Source organism: Crassostrea angulata, chromosome 6 (genome assembly GCF_025612915.1).
Source record: "Crassostrea angulata isolate pt1a10 chromosome 6, ASM2561291v2, whole genome shotgun sequence".
Classification (NCBI taxonomy): Eukaryota; Metazoa; Mollusca; class Bivalvia; order Ostreida; family Ostreidae; genus Magallana; species Magallana angulata.
Genome location: NC_069116.1, coordinates 50,308,915 through 50,323,274, shown reverse-complemented (window position 1 = coordinate 50,323,274; position 14,360 = coordinate 50,308,915). Strand labels below are relative to the sequence as shown.

The 14,360-nt window shown below is 34.6% G+C and overlaps 3 pseudogenes; all 3 read left to right on the top strand.

Moving 5' to 3' along the window:
• Positions 1-1,961: 1,961 nt before the first annotated feature.
• Positions 1,962-3,238, top strand: LOC128187591 (neuronal acetylcholine receptor subunit alpha-3-like; annotated as a pseudogene).
• Positions 3,239-5,471: 2,233 nt separating this feature from the next.
• LOC128190404 (neuronal acetylcholine receptor subunit non-alpha-2-like) lies at positions 5,472-6,743 on the top strand (annotated as a pseudogene).
• Positions 6,744-7,793: 1,050 nt separating this feature from the next.
• On the top strand, positions 7,794-10,280 carry LOC128187590 (neuronal acetylcholine receptor subunit beta-2-like; annotated as a pseudogene).
• The last annotated feature ends 4,080 nt before the right edge of the window (positions 10,281-14,360 follow it).

The window sequence follows — 14,360 nt, the reverse complement described above, 5'->3', positions numbered from 1 at the left end:
AGTTATGTAGTATAGTATTTATTGCAACAACTTTTCTTGATAATGGAAATCTGTTGGAGATGATAACAAACTTCCAAATGATCGATTGTTAAAACCATAGAAACTTTATCTTACTTTGATTTTCATCACTCGATCACAGTGTTTGGTTTGTTAAAGTCGATGCCTTTTGCAACAGCGGCAACCAGGTTTCATTTGATTCAGTACAATATGTTATATCTCTCGAACCCATGGCCTCATATGCAAAAAAAAATCTTTAAAAAACCTTGTTCCCTACTCCCACACATAAGTTGAAAACTAAATGCATGGTCATGATGTCCTTGAAGCTCTCTTTATAAATTGTGAAATTCATGGCTTCCGAGTCAGAGGTTCAGGCCTTTTTGAAGGGCCACATTGTGAAAATGTATAAAATTTTATAACATTTTCTTCGTACTTTCACAGTTAAACGAAATCCATTTTTACTCGGTTGGTTAAGTCGATAGATCGGAGGTTTTAGTCTAGCGATAGTCGGGTACTCGACGATTTAAGCGTATATGAAACTGTGAGTCTTTTTTAAATTCAATATTGTTGCTACCACATTGATCTTATCTCAAATTAAAGAACATTTAAAACTTATGATAACATATACTAAATGTAATTGATTTAAAATAATTTGGAAAGTATTTTATCTGAATATCTGTTAAAAAAATGTTCTGGCTTTTCTTTTTTTTTTCTTGTGACCTCTTACATATAATTGAGCTCCGTATCATCTTACGCAAATCAAATGAGACCTGTTCCACGGTGCTAAGTCATTGTCCTTGCCAAATCAACAATCAAAGTTTTAATGATTTAAAAACAAACGCCTTAAGATAATTATTGAAAAGTTTTGATCATACAAACCTCTAATTCAATAACTTACTTAAAAGAAACACAAATTGTTCTGAAGTAACGGTATATGTCTAAGAAATCAAAAGAGATTAAATATTAGCCGCTTCAAAAATACACAAGGGACATCGATGGAAAAGAGCATGACCTACGGATCAAATATGTCGATAAAAGAAATACTGTTATCAACATTCGTAAAACAAACAGTGCCACGTTAAGAAAAAATAAATAATATTTTTGAATTTTATTCACTTCATTACGAGTAATCGACTAATAGAATTTTAGTCGATCATCGGTGTAAGCGAGTACTCATTATTCATTATGGGTTTTTTTGTAAAAATAATTATTGTGAAATTCACTGTCCATGGGGCAGTTGTTCGGGCTTTTTATTTGGAAAGGGGGTAATAAATTAGCGATATAGTGAACATGTATTTTTTTTTAGATCACTGGAGTCATTTGGGCAACCTCTTGCTGTTATTTCCCTATTTCTTTTTCAAACACTGAATCTTTTTAAGGTACTAACACTACACCGAGACTTACACTTTTTAAGACACTACGTCACAAGATGGCGATTTAAATGTTTTGTTAAAGTAGCTGTTTATTTCAATCGATTCAGATGTATATTGTCATAGCTCATTGGTTAAAGTAACAGGCTTGTGAACCGCAGATCATGAGTTCAAATTCACCCGGGGCTTTTGTTAATGTTTACTGAATAAAATTTTTGAAAATCTCATTTTTTATTTAAAATGCACATTTCGTCGCCTATTTGACATATATTCTTCTTATCCATCATGATACCTATCATAATCAAGTAATTTTTTTGTTGATCTGAGAAATTATTTCAAGGTGTAGTGAGGTACCTTAATTATCATTTATTAATTTTATTTTACATCGTTATGCAAATGAAAATTATTAATGTGCATTAGAGATTAAGTAATTTTATCAGTCAAACATTGTTTTCCAATTAATGGACCACGTTTAAATAACCATCTAGTAAGATAACAAAGGTCAATCATACCGCCTTTGTTATTGTGATTTGAAATCGAATCAAGTTCGATTTATCTACAACAATTTTGTAAATTACCTCAATTAAACTTTGTATGACAGATCCATTTACATTTGTCCAACTTTTCTTCATTAAGGTATAATGTATTAGGCAAATTTAATAAGCGTTCTTGCCTCTGACAATGACAGATGTATTACCAATCCTTTTATTTTTTCGTTTATTTCATTTGCCATTTGCTTGTATCAGATTGGGTGCAAGGAGACAGGAAATGTACGAAAAATTCTAAACGAAATATTCGAAACACAAAAACACGACAAACGAATACGACCGGTGAGGAATGAGTCCCGATCAATTGGTGTCAGTGTTTCTCTGTTTATTTCAGGAATAAATTACTTGCACGAGAAAAAATGGTGTATTTTCCGTAACAGGGTTTCTCTTGGTAACTTGGAGAGATGAGTTTCTTGTTTGGGAACCCAAGCTGTATAACAATGTGTCTTCCATAACCATTCCTCAATATAGCATTTGAATGCCCGACTTATTTCTCAGGAATGGAGTCAAAGAACCAACAGGTTTAGGTGGAGATTTCTACTATTTACCTGTCAAATATACAGGTGAGGTCACCTGGTGGCCGTACTCGGTCTTCGAGGCTCGTTGCAAAGTTGACGTCGCCTACTTCCCATTTGATACCCAAATCTGTCGACTGGTTTTTTCTATTTGGAACCATGATAATAAAACAGTGAACATTATAAAAGCTGATGAATATGTTGGTTTATATCATTTCTTTGAAAACGGAATATGGTCTATTGCAGAAAACAAAAGTTATTTAGAACTAGAAGAGATTGTCGTATTTAAACAGCTTAAAGTTTCATTTACTCTGAAAAGGAAGTACCAGTTTTATCTGTGGAATGTAGTCGCTCCTGTAATTCTGTTGGGATTTTTAAAGATCTTTGCGTTCCTCATTCCTGCTCAAAGTGATGAGAAGGTTTCATTTGCGGTTACCCTTTTCCTGTCGTACGGGGTATTCCTCAACTTGCTCACCCCATCTTTGCCTGAGAATTCGGAATCGGTTTGTCTGATTTGTGCTTACATGGTGATTCAGCTAAATCTCGGAGTCATGCTCGTCTGTACTGTGAGCATGCAGGTATACATTTGTAATCGAGAGAAATCCCTCCTGTTTTCGCGAAATAAAATGCGCCTGATTCGGCTTTTCAAGAAGACATCTCTAGAAGAATGCAACAGAAGACACAATGAAAAGAATACTGATTGGACGGTATTGTCGTCTGTTATTGACAATCTGATGTTGATTTTGATGACAACATTTGAGTTTTTTTTATAATTGTATTCTTTGTTATGTTCTATGTCAATGTTTAGAATGCAAGAAAGCCTCGAAGAGTTTGGTCTCGTTTATCCAAGAAAGATAAAATTTTATATGTTAGTATTAATTTTAAGATATTTTTTAAAGTTTAAAATAACAAATATCCCTTCTGAAATGCAACAGTTTGGTTCTTTTAATTTAATGTCAAAGGAAATGTTTCAGAGTTTTCCGAAAGAAAAAGGTGCCAAGCTCTGCTACTTTATTAAAGGGAAGAAGGAAGAATCTCCTAAACAGCTTGGCTGTCTATTGGTTCAAAAAGTCTCATAATTTGTGCTTGGTCAATTCTTCTCTTCCTGACTTAAATGACACTAGAATTGATATTTTATGATCTGTGTGTATGACTGCATGGCTCACGTGACTAAGTGCTGAAGGAGAACTTATAATGTACATGGATTCGTTAATGTGCCTTTTTATTATTTTATTTTAAAAAATCTACCGTACAATGCCTTTATCAACCATTTTACTAAGAGTAAAAGATTCGCAAAAACATGTTGCAAAGAAAGAAAATACAAAGTGAGAGATATGAGGTGAAATATCGTGCGACATACTGCGTTACTGTTAGGGTTCTGGAAACGGGTAGTTTGGACCAAGGCTCATACTCTTCCATTATGTCATTCGGCCTGCCGTTTAAGGGGACTGATTCGCTTGATGACGATTATTAAAGGTAGAGGTAGTTTCCTCATCTCGGGTTACGTTAGTTAACTGTGGTACGACGGATGTTTTTACCTTGGACTAAGACTATGAAAATATGAAAATATATTTGCCAAAAACGACATTTTGAACCAGACTTGCATCATTTCGCGAGATGGGAAAGTATTTTTCCTATCAATTGCTAGTTGCAATGTATATACTCACTGTTGCCATTTGAAGTTTGTGAAACAAAATTCAACAAAGATGTACATTGCAATTGCATTGCGTCTATCTTTTGCCGTGTTGTTAATAGTTTAGATTTTAATTAACTTTCATGGAACTCTGAGAATACGATTTTCCTGTTTATGTCGCCATTGATTTAATTGTTTTACTTTTTATTCTAATAATCACTGCAGTCAAGATACCATTCCAAAAGATTTTTCAAAGATTCCATTGTCAGTTAATCGACCTACGAAGCGATTCACGTGCTACAGACGATGCCTTGATTCCAAAAATCGTCAATAATATTGTAAAATGTTTCAAAAGTAACCTTATTTCATATAACATACTGTAAAACATAATGCACTGCTGTTTGTGTTTTAGCTTTTTTTGCAATGTTAGTCTTTTATTTATTTTTTATCACATCCCGTATGACTTTAACGTAACGTACGATTCTTTGATAAAAAAAAAAAAAAATTAAAACTGTCGAAACAGAATTTCTCTTTGTTAGTGGTGCAATTTTTTGTCCAGATATTATAACCAAAAAGTCTAATACCGATTTCTTGAACTCATTAAATCTCTATTTTCTTTAATTTTCCACCCTTTCTCCACAGTAAATAGTAAACGAGGTTTGATTGTTGGTCAACGCCTTTTGCAACAGGGAACACAAAGTTTTAAACAGCACAGTGTATCAGTAAAACCCAGGTCGCTCATATTTGTTGTAGCAGCTGTGTCGTAAAGAATATTACCATAAAAAATTATTGGCAGTTCCTGTTGTAAATCTTTTGTAATGAAAACATTTTAAGCGTAAATAGAATTGCTATATCGACCGCTTGTATTTTCTCCTATCAATCTGACTTTTATCAGTAACATTTTATTTATATCTCACTTCTACTTATCATATACCCTACATTTTTAAACCCCTGAACCTTTTCAATTATCATTACATTAGTAGGTTCGCCATCGTTGCACAAATGATCTTTCTACGTTTGATGGAGATGAATTTATTTGGTAAGCCGAATACTATTTACTAATTAAAATCAAATACCTGTCAAAAGATCTTTGTTGAATTTTTCCCAAATGCCTCGTGTAAATGTATTGTCGAATGTGATGCTTATTAACAGTAGCCATTCAATTGAAACGGACTGTTTCCCCTTATGCATTAAGTTAATGGACCCGATTAGATAACCCTCTACGACGATCAAAGATAATTGTGTTTTATATCCATTCAGGCTCTTACATCATCGATTGAACTATCAATAATTTTGCCAAATATCCCAATGAAGTTTTGTGTGAAAAAAAAATTAAAAAAATTACATTTACTTTTTGTCACACGTCTACTTCTTAAAGCACATTTTATAAGCATCCCTGCTTCTAAAAATGGCTGGTGTGAGAACATTCTTTTGTGGTTTCGTCTTTTTCTATTGCTTAAGTCTCATTGGGGGTCCGGAAACAGGAAATGTACGAAACATTCTACACCAAATATTTGAAATACAGAAATACGACAAACGAATACGCCCTGTGAGAAATGAGTCCCGATCAATTGGTGTTAGCGTATCTCTGTTTATTTCAGGGATAAATTACCTGGATGAGAAAACTGGGGTATTTTCCGTGACAGGGTTTCTCTGGGTAACTTGGAGAGATGAGTTTCTTGTTTGGGAACCCAAGCTGTATAACAATGTGTCTTCGTTTACCATTCCCCAAGATAGCATTTGGATACCTGACTTATTTCTCAGGAATGGGGTAAAAGAAGCAACTGGTTTAGGTGGAGATTTCTATTATTTACCCGTCAGTTATACGGGCGACCTAATATGGTGGCCGTTCTCGGTTTTTAATGCTCACTGCCAAGTTGATGTCGCATTTTTCCCGTTTGATACTCATACCTGCCGACTGGTTTTTTCTATTTGGAACCATGATAAGAAAACCGTGAACATTGTAAAAACTAACAGATACGTGGGTACGTACCATTTCTTTGAAAACGGAATATGGTTGATTGCGGGAAACAAAAGTTTTTTTAGAATTTGACGAAGTTTGGGAATATAGCGAGCTAACTATTTCATTTACCTTGAAAAGGAAATACCAGTTTTATCTTTGGAATTTAATTATTCCCATAATTCTGTTGGGATTTTTAAAAATCTTTGCGTTCGTAATTCCTGCTCAAAGTGGAGAGATTTTAGGTTTCATCTGCAGTGACCCTTTTTCTGTCGTACGGGATATTCCTGAACTTGCTCACCTCATCTTTGCCTGAGAATTCGGACTCGGTTTGCTTGATTTGCGCTTACATGGTAATTCAGCTAACTCTCGGAGTCATGCTCGTCTTTACTGTGAGCATGCAGGTACACATTTGTAATCGAGAGAAATACCTACTGTTTTCGCCATATGAAATGCGCCCGTTTCGGCTTTTCAAGAAGACATCTCTAGAAGAATGCAACAGAAGACACAATGAAAAGGATACTGATTGGACGGTATTGTCGTGTGCTATTGACAAACTGATGATAATTTTGATGACAACATTTGAGTTCTTTTTGATAATTGTATTCTTTGTTTTGTTCTATCTAAATGGTTAAGATGCGACAAACCCTCGAAGAGTTTCGTAAATATTATTGCGAGAACGTATTTTTAAAAGTGTAGAATAACAGATAACCCATCTGAAATCAAACTGTTTGGTTCGTTTATTTTGATGTCAAAGGAAATATTTTAGAGATTCTCTGAAAGAGAGAAAGCTGCCAAGCTTTGCTAGTTTATTGTAGGAAAGAAAACGGAATGAGAGAGAGAGAGAGAGAGAGAGAGAGAGAGAGAGAGAGAGCGCTAACATAAGGGTTTGGGAAACAGGTGGTTTGGACCAAGGCTCAAACTCTTCCATTTTGCCATTAGACAGAATGCAGTTAGGTCGAAGGTAACAAAAAGGAGAACTTCATAAACATTCTAATATTAGATATGATTTTCATAGCAAATAGATAGTCTATTTAAAATGGTTGTTTAAGCAGACAAAGAAACAAAACAATGCAAAACAAAACTTTTCCATAGCCATCAAGTTAATAAATAAAGACAAATGATGAGAAAAGTACACGTATTGTTTGTTATATAGAGTTTGGTTTCATGGTCGGCGACCATATGTAAACTGACCCTTGGTTAGAAAAAGATAAAAATAAGTTAATAATATATTTGTTGTAAAGGAATATGACGAACAGATTCGAAGACACGTTTGTTTATTTGTCAGCCTACACTAAGAGGCCGCCAACTCTCTCGATGATGTTAATTAAGGTAGTTTCTTCTCCTCGGATTACGTTTATTTAGCTTACGATGGTAGTAAGTTTTTTTGTACCTAAGACCAAGACTATTTTGAAAATATAAATCTATTTGCCAAAAAACGATACATTTAAAACCACATTTTATGTAAAAAAAAAATGGACTTATGAAGCATGAATCATAAAGAAAAATCATTTAACCAGATGAGAAGATTTTTTTCTATCAATACAAAGAACATACCGGTACTTGACAAGTCACAACGTACGGGTGTATATTAGCCTTTTCAAGTTTGTGAAATAAAATTCAACATACATATACATTGTATACGCAATGTTCCTATCTTCGCCGTGTTATGAATAGTTTAGATTTTGTTAGGTCACCTGAGTCATTCAATTGTTACCATTGTTGGTGTGGAGCATCTCCATGGTAAGAGGAATCTAAATTGTGAAATTCATGGCTCTGCCTCCCCCTAGGAGGATGTGGAGGTTCAGGTTGGGCCAAATATGCAAAAAAGCCGATTTTTTAACATCTTCTTTTCTACTCCCATACATGTGAAGAAAAAACTGAATGCATAGTTATAATGTCCATGAAGCCTTTTACCAAAATTGTGAAATTCATGGCCCTTAGATCAGGGGTCAGACTGTGGGTGGACAAACTTTGGGCATATAGTGAAAATGTATTTAATCTTAGAAAATCTTTTTCTCTACTCCCAGATCATCGCCGGATACCCACGGTCGGTCTCGCTTCTAAGAGACCTGGGACAAATACTATGTATGATAGCTGTGCAACTTTTCAGTAGTAGGTCATACACTCTGCTACAAGTGTGCTAAACTATAGGATATATAAGATTTTTTCCAAAAGATTCCAGGCAGGGAGGTGAATGTCATTACAATATCATAATTTTTTAATCCATAATGAAACTCAACTGAATGCATTTATGAGACTCCTCCACAATTTTGTGCATGGGACTCAGTTGACAGTTTATTAAGGCATATTGGCCTCCTTTTTTGGTTTTTCACGATACTTTTAGAATACTCCTTTTCTGTTAATGTTTCCGTTTTTGTTATAAAATTCACTGCAGTCAAGATACCCTTCTAACAAATTTTCTAAAACTTCCACCAAGTTATTCGATCCACGAGGCGATTCACTTGCTATAGACGATACCACCATTCCCAAAATCGGCAAAGATATTGATAAGGGTTTCAGAAGTAACGTAATTACAGGTAACAGACTACAGTATATAACTTAATGCACTGCTCTTGGTGTTTTAGATTTATGTGCAATGTTTTTCTTTCATTCATTATTGATAACAGCTCGTATGACTTAAATATAACGTGTTTTTAGATTAGGACTAGGTATCGATTAGAGGTAAACACAGTTTACGCAAGGTATGGATGTTCCGCTAGTTTTATAAAAATACTTGTATTGCATTTTTAAAAATGAATGCGATGGTATGTTTAGAATCATTATTATGACAGTGACCCGTGTGAGAATATTGTTTTGTGGTTTCGTCTTTTTCTATTGCTTAAATCTTATTGAGTGTCAGGAAACAGGAAATTTAAAAAATATTCTAAACGAAATATTCGAAACACAGAAATACGACAAACGAATACGCCCTGTGAGAAACGAGTCCCGATCAATTGATGTCAGTGTTTCTTTGTTTGTTTTAGGGATAAATTACCTGAATGAGAAAACCGGGGTTTTTTCCGTAACAGGTTTTCTTTTGGTACGTTGGAGAGATGAGTTTCTTGTTTGGGAGCCTAAGCTATACAACAACGTGTCTTCGTTTACCATACCCCAAGATAGCATTTGGATACCTGACTTATTTCTCAGGAATGGGGTAAAAGAAGCAACTGGTTTAGGTGGAGGTTTCTATTATTTACCCGTCAGTTATACGGGCGACGTTATGTGGTGGCCGTTCTCGGTCTTTAATGCTCACTGCCAAGTTGATGTCGCATTTTTCCCGTTTGATACTCAAACCTGCCGACTGATGTTTTCTATTTGGAACCATAAGTATAAGAAAGTGAACATTGCAAAAACGGAAAAATACGTGGGTACATACCATTTCTTTGAAAACGGAATATGGTCTACTGTGGTTTCATCAATATTCGTTGAATACCAATTTTCGTGGATTTCGTTGTTAAGTTGATCCATGAAATTAAATGTTCATTGAAATGCAATTTTATTAACATTTTGTATTGATAGGGTCATTGGCCACGAATTTACGTATCCTTAAAACTGTGATTTTCCCTTTATCCACGAAAATTGATACCCTTGAATATTAATGAAACCACAGTATTGCAGAAAACAAAAGTTATTTAGAGCTGGACGAAGTTGGGGAATACAGCCAGCTCAATATTTCATTTACCTTGAAAAGGAAGAGTTGGTTTTATCTTTGGAATTTAATTATTCCTATAATTCTGTTGGGATTTTTAAAGATCTTTGCGTTCCTTGTTCCTGCTGAATGTGGAGAGAAGGTTTCATTTGCGGTGACCCTTTTCCTATCGTATGGGGTATTTCTGAACTTGCTCACCTCATCTTTGCCTGAAAATTCGGACTCGGTTTGTCTGGTTTGCTTATATATGGTGATTCAGCTAACTCTCGGAGTCTTGCTTATCGTCATTGTAAACATGCAGGTACTAATCTGTAATCGAGAAAAACACCTCCTATTTCGCGATATGAAATGCGTCTGATACTGCTTTTCAAGAAGAAATCTCTACAAGGATGCAACAGAGGACTCAACGTAAGGGATACTGATTGGACGCTATTGTCGTCTGTTATTGACAAAATGATGTTGATTGTAATGACAACATTTGAGTTCTTTTTGATAATTGTATTCTTTGTTATGTTCTATGTAAATGTTTAGAATGCAGCAAATCCTCGAAGAGTTTGGTCTTGTAAATCCAAGAAAGATAAAATTGTATATGTAAGTATAATTATTTACTATTTAACGTATTTTTAAAAATGTAAAATCGAACTTCGTTTAATTTGATGTCAAAGGAAATTCTTTAGAGATTCTCCAAAAGAGAAAGTTTATTGTTTGGCAAAGTCTCATAATTTTTGTTTGGTAAATTGTTCTCTTTCTGAATTAAAATGACACTAGAATTTATATTTTATGATCTATGTGTAGTATTGCACACCTCACTCATGTGAGAACCAGCCAAAAATCACCAGTTTGTCAGGTTGGAGTTCTTGTCATCACATATTTCTTGCAGCTCTCAAGTAGGCGGATTACCACAGACTTCAAAAATTTGATTTTTATAAGTAAAAATATTATTTACTATAAATACATGTAATAAAATCATTCTTAAAACTGAGAGATAGAGAGAGAGAGAGAGAGAGAGAGAGAGAGAGAGAGAGAGAGAGAGAGAGAGAGAGAGGAGAGACAGACAGACAGACAGACAGACAGACAGACAGAGACAGAGAGACAGACAGAGAGACAGACAGAGACAGAGAGAGAGAGGAGGATGTTTGAGAAACGGGTACTTTGACCAAGACTCAAACTCTTACCTTATGCCATTAAACATAATGCAGTTATGTCAAAGGTGACAACAAGAAGACCTTCATGAACTTTCTAATATTAGATATGATCAAAGCATGAAGCTGGTCTATTCAAAATGGTTGTTTAAGAATTCATTTATGATACTATGCACGAAAAATAAAACAAGCAGACAGAGAAACAAAACAATACAAAACAAAACTGTTCCATAGCCATCCAGTTCGTAGGTAAAAAAAAATGATGAGAAAAGTACAGGTATTTTTTGTTATGTAGAGTTTGGTTTCATGGTCAGCAACTATATGCGATTGTAAACTGGCCTTTTGTTAGAAATTAGTTTATAATTAGTTAATGATATATGTGCTGTAAAGGAAAATGACAAACAGATTCGACCAGTTTTGCACGATGAAGACACGCTTGTTTTTTGTCAGCTTACACTTATAGGGCACCAACTCTGTCGATGACGTTAATTTAAGGTGGTTTCTTCTCCTCGGGTTACGTCTACTTAGGTTACGATGGTACGAAGTTTTTTTTCCTGGGATCAATGTCGTTTTGAAAATATAAAAATATATTTGCAAAAAATACGATGCTTTTTAACCATATTTAGTGTAAAAAAAAATGGAGTTTGGAATCATGAAGAAAGAATCATTTAACGAGAAGAGAAGTTTTTTTTCTATCAATACATAGAACATACATGACAAGTAAAATTCAACATAGATATACAATGTAATCGCATTGTTTCTATCTTTTGCCGTGTTGTGATTAGTTTAGATTTTATTTTTGTTTTTCATGGAGCTTTAAGAACACGCTTTTTCTGTTGATGTTTCTGGGTTTTTTTCTAATAATCACTGCAGTCAAGATACCCTTCTAACAAATTTTATAAAAAATCCTATCGAAAATTATTCAATCCACGAGGCGATTCACGTGCTATAGACGATACCGCCATTCCCAAAATCGGCAAAGATATTGAAAAGAGTTTCAGAAGTAACGTAATTTCAGGCTACGGACTGTTTAATTTAATGCACTGCTGCTGACATTTTATATGTCTGTGCAATGTTTTTTCTTTCATTTATTATTGATAACAGCTCGTATGACTTTAACGTAACGTATATTCAGATAAGGACTAGTATCGATTAGGGTTGGCATTTTACAGCAAGTACAAAATGTATATACTTGTATAACTATCAAGAGAACAATATTTAAATGTTGGAATTAACAATTGTTCGTTATTAAATCGAACTGATTGGTTTAGTTTGATGTTAAAGGAAATTTTTCAAAGCTTAACTACTATAATTATAATGCGATAGAAAACAAACTTATCTTGGTTTGTACTCTTTTCGCAACAATTATTTTTTTTTAATAAACCCATAGAACAAGACCTGTATCAAACCATTTTTCAAAGAGATAAAAAAAATTTTGGAATATGTTTTATCTCAATGAGGCAGTGCAAAAGTTTACATCATCTATATATAAAAGTGGAAAAATCTGACCGTTGACATGCCGGTATCATTATGGGGTTTTTTCAGCCTTGTCGTTTAAGGCCCTTCTCTAAATACACGTATACGAGGGTTGTTCGATAATTATGTATTGTATAGTATCTTAAAAGCATCCAACTCAAAAATAGTGAAATGAACGTTACACTCCTTCAAAATATTGGCCACGGTTTGAAATATATAACAAACAGCAAATACTTTTATGAAATGTGTCATGGTACGCTGATTTAGGTAAACCCCTTGGGCACTGACTGATGGCTGAGTTAATGGCTTTTCGGGAACAAATAAAACTTTGTAAGTTTGGGGAAAAAGGAAAAAGTCGCATGAGGCTAGATCTGGATAAAATAGTGGGTGTGGCAAGACGGTAACCTTCTTCGACTTCAAAAATTACTTCACAAGCTCAGATGTATGTAATGTCGCATTATCATGAAGTAGACGAACAAGTCTAAATACTGACACAGGGTGTCGTTTATGATAATATTTCTTGAGTTTTTTAAAATATTTTATAAATTAATTTCGGTAATACCGATCTGCAACACTTTTGTCCTTCGGCACCGAAATTTCTACGGCTAAACCATCATATTAAAAGAATATGCAATAAAGAAACGTCTTTGTGTTAATGGTTGTTTTGGCAACAATACAGTACCGATCAGACCCAACCTAACAGAAAGTAAACCCCAACTAAACCCTGGGTTTACTTTCTGGGTTTACTAGAGTGGACCCAGAGTAAACCCAGTGTAAACCCCAAGTAAACCCAGAGTGGACACAGAGAGTAAACCCCGATCAGAAGAATACCCTGAAAGCAGACGCTACATGTGAAGTCGCAATATACAAGGGGCAGGAATTACAGGCAGTAGGATGATAAGATAAAATACAGGTCTGCTTCACACTTCAGTGCGTATAGCTGACTCCAAAAGCAATTCTCGAGTAAACCGAAAGTAAACCCCGAGTAAACCGAAAGTAAACCCCGAGTAAACCGAAAGTAGACCCCGAGTAAACCGAAAGTAAACCCCGAGTGGACCCAAATTTTCAAAAAGTAAATCCAAAGTAAACCCAGAAAGTAAACCCGGGTTTAGTTGGGGTTTACTTTGGTGTTAGGTTGGGTCTGATCGGTACTGTATGTCTTCTACCGTCTTTAGTGAGCCGTGTTTTGTTTCTAATTGTTTCTTACTGGCTAGAAATAGAGAGGCTCTGTTTTGTCACCAGTAAAGTATTTGCAAATTTTCTTTGATTGAACTTGGGAAATATTTTAACAATAAACAGTTTGTACTCGTACCCGTGTTTAAATGGTCATCCGTGGAAAAGAAATATTTGATTATCGATATGGCAGAAGTTTTTTTGTACTTTAAAAATACACTTCAAAATCAAATGATTCAGTGAAAGCCATACGCCAACAGCATTGGTTTTATCACTAATCGTTCATCTGATACCAATCTAATTTATTTGCATGACTTTGAGAAATTTGCATTTAATTGCCCCTGTCAGTCACAAGTCGGTCAGATTTTGCTGCCTCTTTGACGGACTCTTTCTCGGTCAGAAATATCTGTCTCCACCCACGAACAGTCTCACAAGATACCTCATCAGACACATTAATCCCCTAAATCCGAAAATTCCTGCACTTCCAAACGACCGAAGTTTGTCAGAATTTTTATATAAGCTCTGATTTATTAAATCTTCTTAACCAGTTTCCCAACCATTTTTACAACAATGGTCAACGACTGACTCTATTGAAATGACTATAAGTTTAAAACTGTATGGAGTTAAGGGTCGTGTTTATTTTGTGTTCATATCGTTTGAATGTATAATAAACTTTGCAAGAGCATCATCATCCACGAAATCGTGCAAAGCGTTAATAAGCGCTGTGCTCAGTACATATATATATATATATATATATATATATATATATATATATATATATATATATATATATATATATATATATATAACCGAATCTTGTCACTTAGGTGTAAACCGTCTGAGTTGTCACATAGGTGCCAATGGTTGTTTTCATAGGGAAAATGTATCTTTTAA